Genomic DNA, 12,269 nt, shown 5'->3' with positions numbered 1-12,269 from the left:
CTCGGCTTTTATCTTTAGATTTGAAGCGACATACGTTAATTTGATCTTTCCTCGACTGTAAACATAAAAAAAGTAGTCGGCAGACATGTTTGGAAGCAAAGACTGGTTGTTGGCAATAACAAAGGCCAATGAAAAGTTTTGATAACATCAAACCTTAACATAAACGACAAAAAAGAGTGCTACATACTATGGCTTGTCAAAGTATGATCTTATCTTACCTCGTCCAAATTCATTCCGGCATGCAACCTAAGAAGTTCCGACTAATAAGCTCTTCGTTCCGAGACCATTTTCAAAGGGCCGTAAACACAACTTTCATTCTGATTTCGAGGTTCTACTTTCTGGAAAAGCCTTTCTTCTGAAGCACAATAGCCTTATTGTAATCTCTCTTCTTGTTGAGATATTTTTAGCAGTTTACAAATCATTTTTTTTATATATCTATATTAAACGATAATTTGAGTATTAACATATTGTTCATAGCATTAATTAGTTATAACTGTAGTTTTCATACGTTATTTGTAGACGCACGGCTCGCTGGAAGAGCATATTTTATTATGAATTTGATACTGTGTTTATAAAACTTATCTACTACTATTAGTAGCATTGTTATTTCAATTATTTAGATTCTAGCTCGAGTACTACTACGACTGAATATGACCACGAGTTTTTCCAATAGACAAAGAGCGTGTGCAGGTGAACCCATGTCGTTTTGGCGGGAAATGAGATAGCCGTCGTCATTTTGCCGGCGTAGTGGCGAAAACAAGACAGTTTTCGTCTCCTCGAAACGTAGGTGATCTTGTCGTTTTGGAATGACAAAAGGGCTTAGCTGTCATTGTTCAAAAAAACTTTGTCAAGTTTGTCGCTCACAAAAAGTAAAATGAAGCTTCCTAGGATACCGTACTCTCTCTTTCTGCGTTCTCCCTTCTTCCTCTTTCTCTCTTTTGTGTCATCATGTTAAGGTTGCAAAGTGATGCCTGTATTTCACTACCAGGTCTTGATCTACCGCATACTTCTCAGAGAAAGCTTAAATGCTTTTTTTTTTCAAGTGAAATTTCACCTGCAGGTTGGCAGATAAATGCGTGCCTATTCCTCTTAAAAAAAACGAATGACCCACCCCCCATGCATGGGTAGCTGAAAACTGCACGACCCATCCCTTACCAAGGGATCAAAAACTGATGACCCAGCCCCTCTCCGCTACGGCCTACCCTACCCTATACTTTTTGCCCAGTCCCTTAGTACTTCGGCTGAAAATTTAATTGAAGTCAAATCGTACTCCTACTAGAATCTAAACGTCTCTACAGTCAGTCTATCTCGACGTTACAGGGGACAAATGACAGGTGCAAAAGGCCTGCGACTTGAATTACGATTAGAAAACCTTCTGCAATATTTCCCAACTTGAGTAAAAGGTAAGGTTATCCCCTTATTGATGTTTTAAGCTAATCGATGAAGGGAAGCACAAGGGATCGTTTGAAGAAGATAACTAAGTTAAAGGACAGACTGAAGACCAAACCACATTCTAACTACCTAGACTACGATAAGTTGCTTTAGAATCAAATCTTCGTGAAGCAACCTACATTTAATAAACTCGTAAATTTTCAATCTATTTGCTTTAATTAATTACTTGCGTCACAGTGACTAAATCATTTAGGATCATCTATTCAGTTACTTTGTGGGGCAGTTTATTGCGTTGGATGTTATTTACGGTTTTTGTACATGATCATATTTTATTACAACGGTAACTTGTTTCGCCGTGTATCAGTCTTCATATTTTACTTATTCAATTTAGATAATCACTTAGTTCGGACATTTTATTTTATTTTTACTCGACTTACTCCATTATTAAGTTAGCTTTCTTGCAAATTTTAACTGAAGCACCTAATAATCACGACGACAGTCACTAAACCACTTGTATGTTTACTGAGTCAACCAGGAAATAGAAGATCATAGGATAATGTAATTCCAGAGTTCTGATTGGCTAAGCAGCCATGGGATATGAAACCAGTATTCATGGGCGCCATTAATTACCTAGACCAGGCACTTTTTTGTCTTCTGGGCCTAGTTGTTCAAAGCCCGATTAACCTAATCCTGGGTTAACGCGAACTTTGATTCGAGTTTAATTGCTAATCAATGAAACTCTTCAAAAAGATTTTTGTTCCTCAAAATAATAAAACAGGAATGCCCCAAGGAACTGCGCTCAAGCAATTCAATTAGATTAGCGGTCCCGATCGAAAATGGCACTCTCCAAGATAATGCGTCGAAACTATTTAACAATCTACCAGAAACTATTAGAAACTGTAAAGATTACAGAACCTTTTTAAGACTCTCAAGGATTTTTTTTGAGAAACAGAGTACAAAGCCTTTAGTTAGTTTTACTGTAATTGTTTTCCGTCAATCCTGTTTTCTGCTGTATAATTTGTAAATAACTTAATTTAATTTAATTTGATTTATTTTGTAATTGTAATTGTTGTAATTTAACAGGGAAGAGCCACCCAGTGGATCTGTTAATAAACCATTATTATTATTATTATTATTATTATTATTATTATTATTATTATTATTATTATTATTATTATTATTTAGGCTTTTCTTTAGCGTTTGCTTAAAATTAGCTTTCTAAAACATTTTTAATGAGCGACGTCAAAACCTCCGTTAATTTCTAATCGGGGATTAGCGTTAATCGGCTTTCGAACAACCGGGCCCTGGGGTCTGGGGGAGGCATAACCTCAGAAGTATAAAAGATATGACAATGAGACTTGGAGCATACATAGTACGTCGAAAGATGTTTTCTTTGAAGTCCACAACGGGAAGTGAGGACGTCATATGACGCGGTAATTACGTTACGATTTCCAAATGGTGACCAGCTTGGATTTCTGGATTTCCCCAAAACTTCAGGAAAGCGCCATAATTTAACGAAAAGCAACCAGAACCAATAAAGAAACAATAAGATGAGCTGAAAATAAAATTATAGTACGAAAAGTATTTTGTCTTCCGTTTCCTGAGCAAAAGTGCCAGGCAAAATTTGGTTCATGGTAGCATCAAAATCAATGGAAACTAACCGACCACATCAAAGTTGTCGCATAAAGCCCTGGTCAAACGGCACATGATAGTCGATGATAGTTGATGATAGTCAAAACTATCATCCACTATTATTAACTATCAAACGGGTGGTCAAACGGCTCAAAGAAACTCGTGATAGCTGACGATAGTTTACCGTGAACCTTTAGCGTCAGCTACTGCCGAGTGTCAACGTCACAAACGAAACTTCGCAGGGATGAAGTTTTCGCGGTGAAAGAAAGCAGCTGCCTGCTTCGTTTTCCTTCAGTTGTTGGAAGAAGTAACTGAAAATTAATCTTGAGAGCGCTGGTGGAGAAAACAGCTGACTGAAGAACTATCATCAACTATCATGCGCGTGGTCAAACGGGAAAACTATCATCGACTATCATGAAGAATTAGAACACGCTCAAAATGAATGATAGTTGATGATAGTCGATGATAGCGCATGATAGTTGGTGGTCAAACGAGCACGCGCGCTTTAATTATTATCGACTATCATTAATTAGTATAAATCTACTAGTGTTCTATCACGAATGCCGTTCTCTGATTGGCTACGCTACTCACTATCTATTCTGTGATAGATAGTGAGTAGCGGTTTTCAACAAAATGGCGGCCGCTTCGTCGCGTTTTCGAAGTGTCTGCGATGAGGAAATAGATAATTTTCTTGTTTAGTTTTGAACGACTAGTAGATTTATACTAAAACAATTAGATTATTCGCTCTCGATTTCTATGCGTGATAGTTGATTCGGGCTTCGCCCTCATCAACTATCACGCGATAGAAATCTCGAGCTCATAATCTAATTGTTAACTATCATGCGCCGTTTGACCAGGGCTTAAGCTTAAAACTTTGGCAGAACACCGCAAAATTTGTCTAGAGAATCTTTCCATCTAATTTTTGTCATGAAAGCGAAGAAATAGCTAGTTACAGGTATTTTTAAAACTGTGCAATTTCTCAAAAAGAGCGGGTTTTGCTTGACGCCAAGACAAATTTACATTCACCTCGCCGCCGGCCATGGAGCTAAAACTACAACAGGCATTATTTCCACCATCGCCCACGAGTTTCTGTACGATCCTCTCCATCTAGTTGAGACAACTGGGAAAGTTGCTTCTTCGTTAGGTTTTTCAGACATTTTTTAGCTCAAAACAATTTCTTTGCAGATGGCAGCGCTTCCAGTCAAACAAAACCAAACAAGCAAGAAAACGACGCGGACAGTTCAACGGTTTTCAGTTATGATTAGCTGACTACGTTGTTTTCTTCTTTCTTATTGCCTCAGAGCAGCGGGCTAAAATATATTTTAGCCCGTTGAATTCTTCGTTTTAGCCCGAAAAATACGCCGCAATGCCCACCAAAAATTATTATAATTGGTCATGCACTATTCATTTTGTGGTCTAAACGGATAAAATTCAATGATACAGTTACAGTAGAATCTTTCTGATAAGTTCCACTACTATTTTAGAATTTAGATAAGAATGCTCTGTGCGGGGCGGGGACATTTGTAACCTGTTTTCCAACAAAGCAGTATAAGAAGGATTCTAAACGTGCTGAAACAGTCCTTCTTAACATTGAATTTTCTAAGGAAGTGCAACTTTCAAAAAATATTTTGAGACAGACTGAACAACGATCTCTGAAGTGACAGAATACATTTTTGGTTCAATAGATTTCGGCTTATCTGACGCTTCTTAATTTAGTGTGGCAATTTTGAAAGGAGATGTTTTCGTTTATAATCACTTTTGTCTTAAAATACACATTGTCCCTCTTATAAAAATAATATAGTCTAAGGCTATTATGAATTCCGAAAATAACGTCTAAAAAAAAAAAACGGTACCCGTTATGTTTAGCATACAAAATTGCAACAAGTTAGGCTAAACAACACTACACGATTTATAACCTATTAAATTGTTTTGCTTAAAATTCTTCAAATAATGGGGTCAATAGTTTTGTCTTAATAATGTGAATACCGTTTTCTTTGACAGAAACACGGATACTTAATTAATACTTTCAGATTTAAATACTATAAATGGCCAACCGATGCAACGTATCGGCGTTTTCTTTCTCAGGCTTGAAAAACCAATCGAATTCGCGTGCAGGTTAACCTTATTTTGAGAATTTTTGTAAGTTTTAAATGTTAGTAACATTTTAATTACATCATATACTGTTATTTCTTATAACGAATTCAAAACTAAAAAAACCACGTCTGAGTGTGAAAACCAACATATTTTTGATTCACTGCTCTTAATAACTGACATTAATTAACTAAATACACACTGTCGTTTGAATTTTTGTTTTTAGTTACAATCTTAGCTCTATTCTACATAAAGAGTTTTCCATTTCCTTGCAATTTGGTAAAAAGTCCATTTTATTTTATAAAAGCTCTGATTGGCAATAATTGGCTTTTTAAAATCGTGAGGGTTTTATTTGATTTGAACTATTAAGACTGCGCTCTCACGACTGAGTAATCGCCGGTCATTTCAAACATTGCTGAAAAATGTTTCAAGTCGTTCACAAAATATTTCCTTAGAATTCAAACAGCATCACACTGGTCCGTTTTATCAACTCTTATATGCGCGCGTTTCAGTATAAGGAATAAAAATATATAAAGTCGCTCGGTTAACTCAAACACTTGAACAAAGCGCTTGTTACCAGCACCTACCTAGCTTTCCTCAGTCATTGTATCCAATTTCTTAATGTGTGCAAGAGAATCCAACCCCAAGGACTTGTACAGTCTGAGAACCTTTATCATGCAAGTAACCGCAGCAGACAGTTACTAAACTCCTGGGGAATACGCTAATTAGCAGAAAACCACCAAAGGCAGGTGTCTTGGAATAAAATATGCATTGTCCATAGCGAGAATAAATGATCGCCATAATAATCATTCTCGGAAACGAAGAAAAGGAAAGAAGGCTCTGAAGTCGAAAATGAATAATTAGTCCCATTTTCAACGTTTAAGGAGACATTTTGAAGACGGCTAAACAACTTGTAATTTGTTGACAGACTGAAATCCGTTAAAATCCGTCTTGGTGTAAAAAAGCCGCCTTTAAGGCTGATGGGATGGTTTGCTTATAAAACACCCTGTGTACTGTATAAGAGCATTTAGATTCTTCTAATCTCTTGGTTCAATTTTGACCGAAATTTTTCTTTTTTTTTTTTCAGAGCATTGCGCTGTCCCCTTTTGCAAAAGTCGCTGTCCAAAAGGTTGTGCAAAAACAAAATTTGGTTGTGAAACGTGCACTTGTGCAGGTAACTATAACTTTACTTACCTTTCCTGTCATGATCAGTTAATAAATCATGTATCTTGGGACTTTGTCATCTTGACTTCTGTCTTAGAAGTTTTTCCATTCTAGTTCTCTTTCGTTTTACCGAACACTTTGCCTCTTTATTCAGAAAGATTAAGGAGATGCACTGAAATAACACGCTTCCAGACAGGATACCCTATCCTCGGAGACCCAAGGGCAGATAGTGGGGACGAAGAAAAACTCGAAACGGGAGGGGAAAACTGAATCGATGAAGAAAAATAGACTCACATTTCCTCCCTACTTTTCTTCGTCAAATTACCCCCTCCCCTCCCCCGTTTCGACTCACTATCTGCCCCTGGGTCTCCAAGGATGGGATAACCCATCATTAAAAAAAGAGCTTTTATCAAACCTGGCCTGTGCAATAATAACAATAGAAAAAAAGTACTTATTCCATAGCAGTTACTGCAGAAACGAGAGCATCATTATTGGTCAGGAAGTAGGAAAAAAGGAAAGAAATGAAATCCGTTACAATGCTTGTCGAGTGACTGCCTACCTAACAATCCAGAGTTCAGGCTTCTGCAGGTCAAATTAAGACAGACCGTTTGAAACGTAGAGAACCCCCACAAATAAAAACAGTGACGGCCAAACTCCGATTTCACTCCTGGGAGCTGAACATTTCTCCTTTTTTCTGGCAGGTGATCAAGCTATCAAAGGCAGCCTCTTTGGACTTATCAATGCATTGTTACTTTTGTGGTATTTTTTGATGTGAAGACGCTGGATTGCCATTCAGTCCACATTTAAGACGAATAAGATGACTTGTTTGGAAGCGATGTGCAAAAGCAGTCAACATTTGCTGTAGCAGTTCACTGTTACCCTCTCTGTCGTCGTAGTTTTCGCAATGTTACTCGCGCTTGGGCTCAGTTTTTGGCGGTGAACAGTTCTATTGTTAGATGCCATGTGACTATGAACAAGCCAATGAATGCGTGCGCTTTAGCGAGAAAAACTTCAGCTATATAACAACGGAAAACACTTAATGACTGGTCTCGAGAGAAACAGTTAATTTTTGTTTCTTGTCGGAGGAAGTCGAGGGAAACATTGAAAATCTCGGGAAACAAAATTAACAGTGGTTTCTCGAAGGACCAATCATTAAGAGATTTGTTATATATAGCGGTAACAAAGACATTAAATAGAACAGGGTCAATTTACTGCCAAAATAAAAAACAAACAGCTACTTTGAAAACGTGCTGAACCTTATGACAACATCACACCAACCTCGTTCTGGGGTCCTCTCTTCCTCGAGAAGGGAACGAGGGGTACGAGGTTGCATCACGCCACCCTACTCTCTGACGTCATAGTTTTCACCGTGTTACACGCTCATGTTATTTTAAAGTAAAAAATCTAATTAAATATATATACTATTAAAAATCTTAAACTATATCTACGTAATAAGTATGTGGAAAATTTGGTTAAAAAAATTACTAAAACAAATATTTTGTTTTGAAGTTATTTGTTTTACAATTATTCAGAGAACGCGCTTGATAACGTTTCCGAATTTGTCCAGATCACTCTCAGTCAAAGATTTATTATAAGATTCAAGCAATAAATTTCAGCCTAGTTTGGTATATTCAGAAGGACTCAAAATGTATTGTTTTCCTTTTTGAGAAGGTGACCTTGCCTTAAAACCACAAAAGGTGACATCAAAACTTTAAGGACTTGCCGAGACGTACACGTATTATCCTGACACATAACAAAATTTATTTCTGCAGCTATGGTTACAGGAATTCAATACATTCGTGGTGCCGTTTCTCCATCTCCTAAAAGGTATTGTTCCTATTTTTCTGTGGAATAAACTTGGTGTAAATGTTATGCCAACGAAATCCCACATTTTTCCAAATTTCCTTGTATAAAGAAGTAGCGCAAAACTTTCACAACGAATCCGTTGCGAGGATAAAGAGTCTTTGTCCTAGATGTAACGGATGTCAAAGATTATTTCCTTGAGCGAGTGGAGTTGCATTGAGAAATTTAATACAGTGCATATTGAAGGTCATGGGTAATCCCAATGATATCGATACCGAGTGTTTCTCTTCAGTGTTTTGGGAAGTAATTCATATCTGTAGCTGGCAGGATTGTGGATCTTCCGCTGGAAAACTTCAACTTTACGAAAGGTAAAGGGACTCGATTCATAGAGTCATTGGAGGTACTCTTATTTAATTTGTGAAGAGGAAGACATCAAGAGCAAGTGAGTAAATAACATTTCGCTGCTAATAACGAAAGGCCAGACACTGAATAGTATTACATATAGCACAAAGAAAAATTACTTTGTTGAGCTACGTAGGAGAGTGAGTGTCGATTCAATTATTCTCCGTTTGACTGAGATTAGGTCCTATTTCTCTCTCGTAGCTATAGTTTTATTGTGCCCGATTCCAAAGCTGAATGAGTTCAGTGAACTGTTCAATATATCATGCGGATAGACTATGCCGTCGATTGCAATCAGAAAGAGAATGCAACGATGTGAAAGAAATGTGATTTAACTTTTTAATCCTGTTGAGAAATGATACCGATATATTTTTTTGGTCAGTGACATAGGCATACTAGGAAAAAGAAAATCTGTGTGCTCCTATCAGGAGTCGAACCTAAGACCTTCCGATTACTAGTTTGGATTCTCTACCACTGAGCTACAGGAGACTCGTGGGAGCAAACATCCTGGATACTGCTAGGATTTGAATTCAGACTAGCCCACTATACTAATGAACCGCTGAAAGGGAAGTTTTACTTTATTACTGCATTTTCTCGCTTCTCCATTTAATCCGATTATAGAAGGGCTGAAAATGAAATTATACAGCTACACGGCAGCTACGCTTTTGGACAAAAGGTAAATAATGAAGCCATTTTAAAAAAGCTTAAGTTTGCAATTCATTAGAGAGAAGTTAGAACATTTTAAAGTTTATAGCAATTTACACAATGAACAGTGTAAAAGTGGCGTTTTGACTGGTGTAGCGGAGTTTGTGATTAGATGGAGGAATGCCGTTACTCACTGAAGTGGTGTGACCGGCACGTGATCAGAGGCTAGAGTCCAGCCAGGGTGACTGAACAATAAAGCTTTGCCAAACTGCTTTGCGCGGTAGCGGACAAACATTGGCAAATTTTGCCCAGAAAGTAAAACTGTCCGATGAGATTAACAAATGGATTCATTTTGTCGTGCTTCTGTACTCTGATAATGCACGAATGACCGCAAAACATGGTAAGAACAAACAAGTACCAGGGTCCTCTCTGTTTAGGTCATGGACCCTTGTTCGGCTGATCACGTGACTGCACACGACAAACTTCTTCCCAGTCGGGATACACTCGCTCTATTATTTCGTTCGCAAGAGCTGAACAAAGATTTTCAAGCGGGGCACGGAAGCAAGAGAAATGCGAAAGATTTGGCGCAGTTTCATGCGGTCTACAAAAATCGTATCGGTAGAATTTAGCGAATTTCAAACGGTTAAAAAAGCAGATGTTGATAATTTAATAACTTTAATCGGAGTAATTTATCTGGTACCGAAGAGCATTGTATTTGTATTATTTTCGACCTATTGTGGTTGGGTCTTGTTTGGAGTTGTTTTGTTTTCTGTTTCTGTTTCTTTTGTTTTACGTCATCTGGGTCTGGTATCCACAGAAGGAATCCAGTTCTACTATTTCCAAAAATTCTTGGTTTTCCATTCAGAATAATAAAATAGATCTTTTTTCCCATTTCACTCCATTTCGAGCTCCGTTAAAAGACGGCGATGCTTTTGCTCAAACCACCGTGCATGTTTGGATTTTTACTCAAAGCGTCTGCCATCGTCTGTCTGCTTCCCTCCAGCGCCCTGGAATGACAGTTTTTAAAATAATTCTTAAAAATTAACACTCTATCTGACTGGAAGAAACAGGCCTTTCTGAGAAAGCGACAACTGTATTCTTTCTTACTACCCATTCCTAAAGACAAATTTGGTCAAGCACCCAGATTTGGGTGCCACGTGACCAGCCGCAACCAGGGTCCTATCTCAAGGGAGGAAGAGAGAGGACCCTGTGAACGAGATTGGCGAGTAGCGTGACTGATGTTCTTACCACGTTTAGACGGCCTTTGTACGTTATCAGAGAGAGACTAACTGCAAAATGGAAGCTATTGGTTTTATACGATACAGGATGCGCATATTGGCATTTACGCGTGATGCTGTGCCTGATTTATTTCCATTGTACGCTTCGCAGATTTTTAAAGCTATCCTTCCTTCGCGATTGAAATATTGCGTTACGGTACTGGAGATCATAACGAAAATTTCTTTCTAAAAACGTCATGACAGGGGCAGATACATATCTGACTCACGCGCTATTCATGGCTATTTATATTTTCTATTTATCTATTGCATTACATTATTCGAGATCACACCGGAAATTGCTTTCGGAAAACTTCTTGATCCGGAGCAGATTACATACCTGACTCAGAAGACAGAAGACAATATTAAAGTTGAAGACAAAAAGACGAACAGACAAAAAGCTTTCCTAAATGAACACGAAAACTTTAAGAAGAAATTAACAATCAAACCTTTAATTTTTTTATGAAGTGGATTTCCAGTAACGTTTAGGCATCACTGCAGTATTAATGAAGAACCTTTGTCTTTTAGTAATTATCTAACAATAGTGATAAGCAAGGCAGAAATCGAAAAACAAATATCAACAAGGACTAATTCAAATGAACGTTATTACAATAAATGGAAACCTTTAATTGACAAGAAGTTTGTAACCTAGAGCTTTTATTACAGGTGATGTGATGTCTCACAAGATTTTATCAACTTAATAAATGTAGATGTAGATGAGCTGTATATTACTTTTCTTTGTACTTTGTAAGATATAACGGAAATAAGCAAGCCATAGTAGTAAATGTAACTGTATTCATTTTTTTTTTTTTTGTTCCTTTCGTTGTATTTTAGCGTATTGTAAGCATTATTTGTACGTATTGTAAGGGCAATATAGATATTGTCAATGGAAAAAAAGACGTTTAGGCATCAGTTCGACAAAGTCTGTAGCGCAGGTAATGTTTTAATTAGCTTAAGCTTGACCTTTCCTGTCCGCATTGCGAAACACAATCTGGCCAGTCAATGCTTATTTTTTTATTATTATTTTATTTACAGCAAGATATTGCATTCTGATTGGACCGTTTTTGTTAAGAGCCGTTGTCAGTAACTTTCGAGAATCCGGCGACAGAAGCGAAAATTCGAATTTTTTTTTTATTTGCCCCAAAAGACCCTTTTGGTGAACTATTTTCAAAAATAATATTCAAAAGTTCCAACGAATTTTTATCTTGGCAAAAATTGGGAAAGTTCGAAATCGGCCAAAACGTGCCCGATGGCCCAACTGAAATTATGCAAATTAGTACATTTTCAAAACTCTCGTTCAAGACAAGGCAACGTTTACTCGTGTTGATACTTTCACAATCGTTTTTACATCCCTTGTGCTTGCTTCCAAACTATAATTTATCTCGACCTGAACATTCTTTCATTTGAAGTTGTCCACGTAAAGAACACAATCTTTGCTAATTCTTAGATAGAGTGATTTTGGCCATATTTCAGATGACCATATCATCGGGGGTATACGAATATACTGGTAATAAAATAACTTTTTTGAACGGGCAATTTTTCTTATTTATCATGTTAAAATCTCAGTTTAGTTTGGTCCGTGAAAAGCGAGCGCGCTAGGTCGAGATGTGTGGAATGCACTTTGACACAATTCGCCATTTCAGTTCTTCATGTTCCTCCTGATGTAAAGACAATTGTGAAAGTATCAACCCGAGAAAACGTTGCCTTGTCTTGAACGAGAGTTTTGAAAATGTACTAATTTGCATAATTTCAGTTGGGCCATCGGGCACGTTTTGGCCGATTTCGAACTTTCCCAATTTTTGCCAAAATAAAAATTCGTTGGAACTTTTGAATATTGTTTTTGAAAATAGTTCACCAAAAGGGTCTTTT

General features: G+C 37.3%; 1 protein-coding gene across 3 annotated transcripts in view; it reads left to right on the top strand.

Moving 5' to 3' along the window:
• The first annotated feature begins 7,870 nt into the window (after positions 1 to 7,870).
• Positions 7,871 to 12,269, top strand: part of LOC146463298 (uncharacterized) — a 74,158-nt gene continuing 69,759 nt past the window's right edge. The window contains exon 1 of one of the 3 annotated variants that reach the window (XM_085084559.1): positions 7,871 to 8,524. The gene's annotated coding sequence lies outside the window, so the exon portion shown is untranslated. The remainder of the gene's footprint in view (positions 8,525 to 12,269) is intronic. The other 2 variants (XM_085084560.1, XM_085084558.1) reach the window with 2 other exon arrangements.

This window comes from Pavona decussata, unplaced genomic scaffold (assembly GCF_977016875.1).
Source record: "Pavona decussata unplaced genomic scaffold, jaPavDecu1.1 SCAFFOLD_179, whole genome shotgun sequence".
Lineage (NCBI taxonomy): Eukaryota > Metazoa > Cnidaria > Anthozoa > Scleractinia > Agariciidae > Pavona > Pavona decussata.
This window is presented reverse-complemented; position numbering and strand designations above follow the sequence as displayed.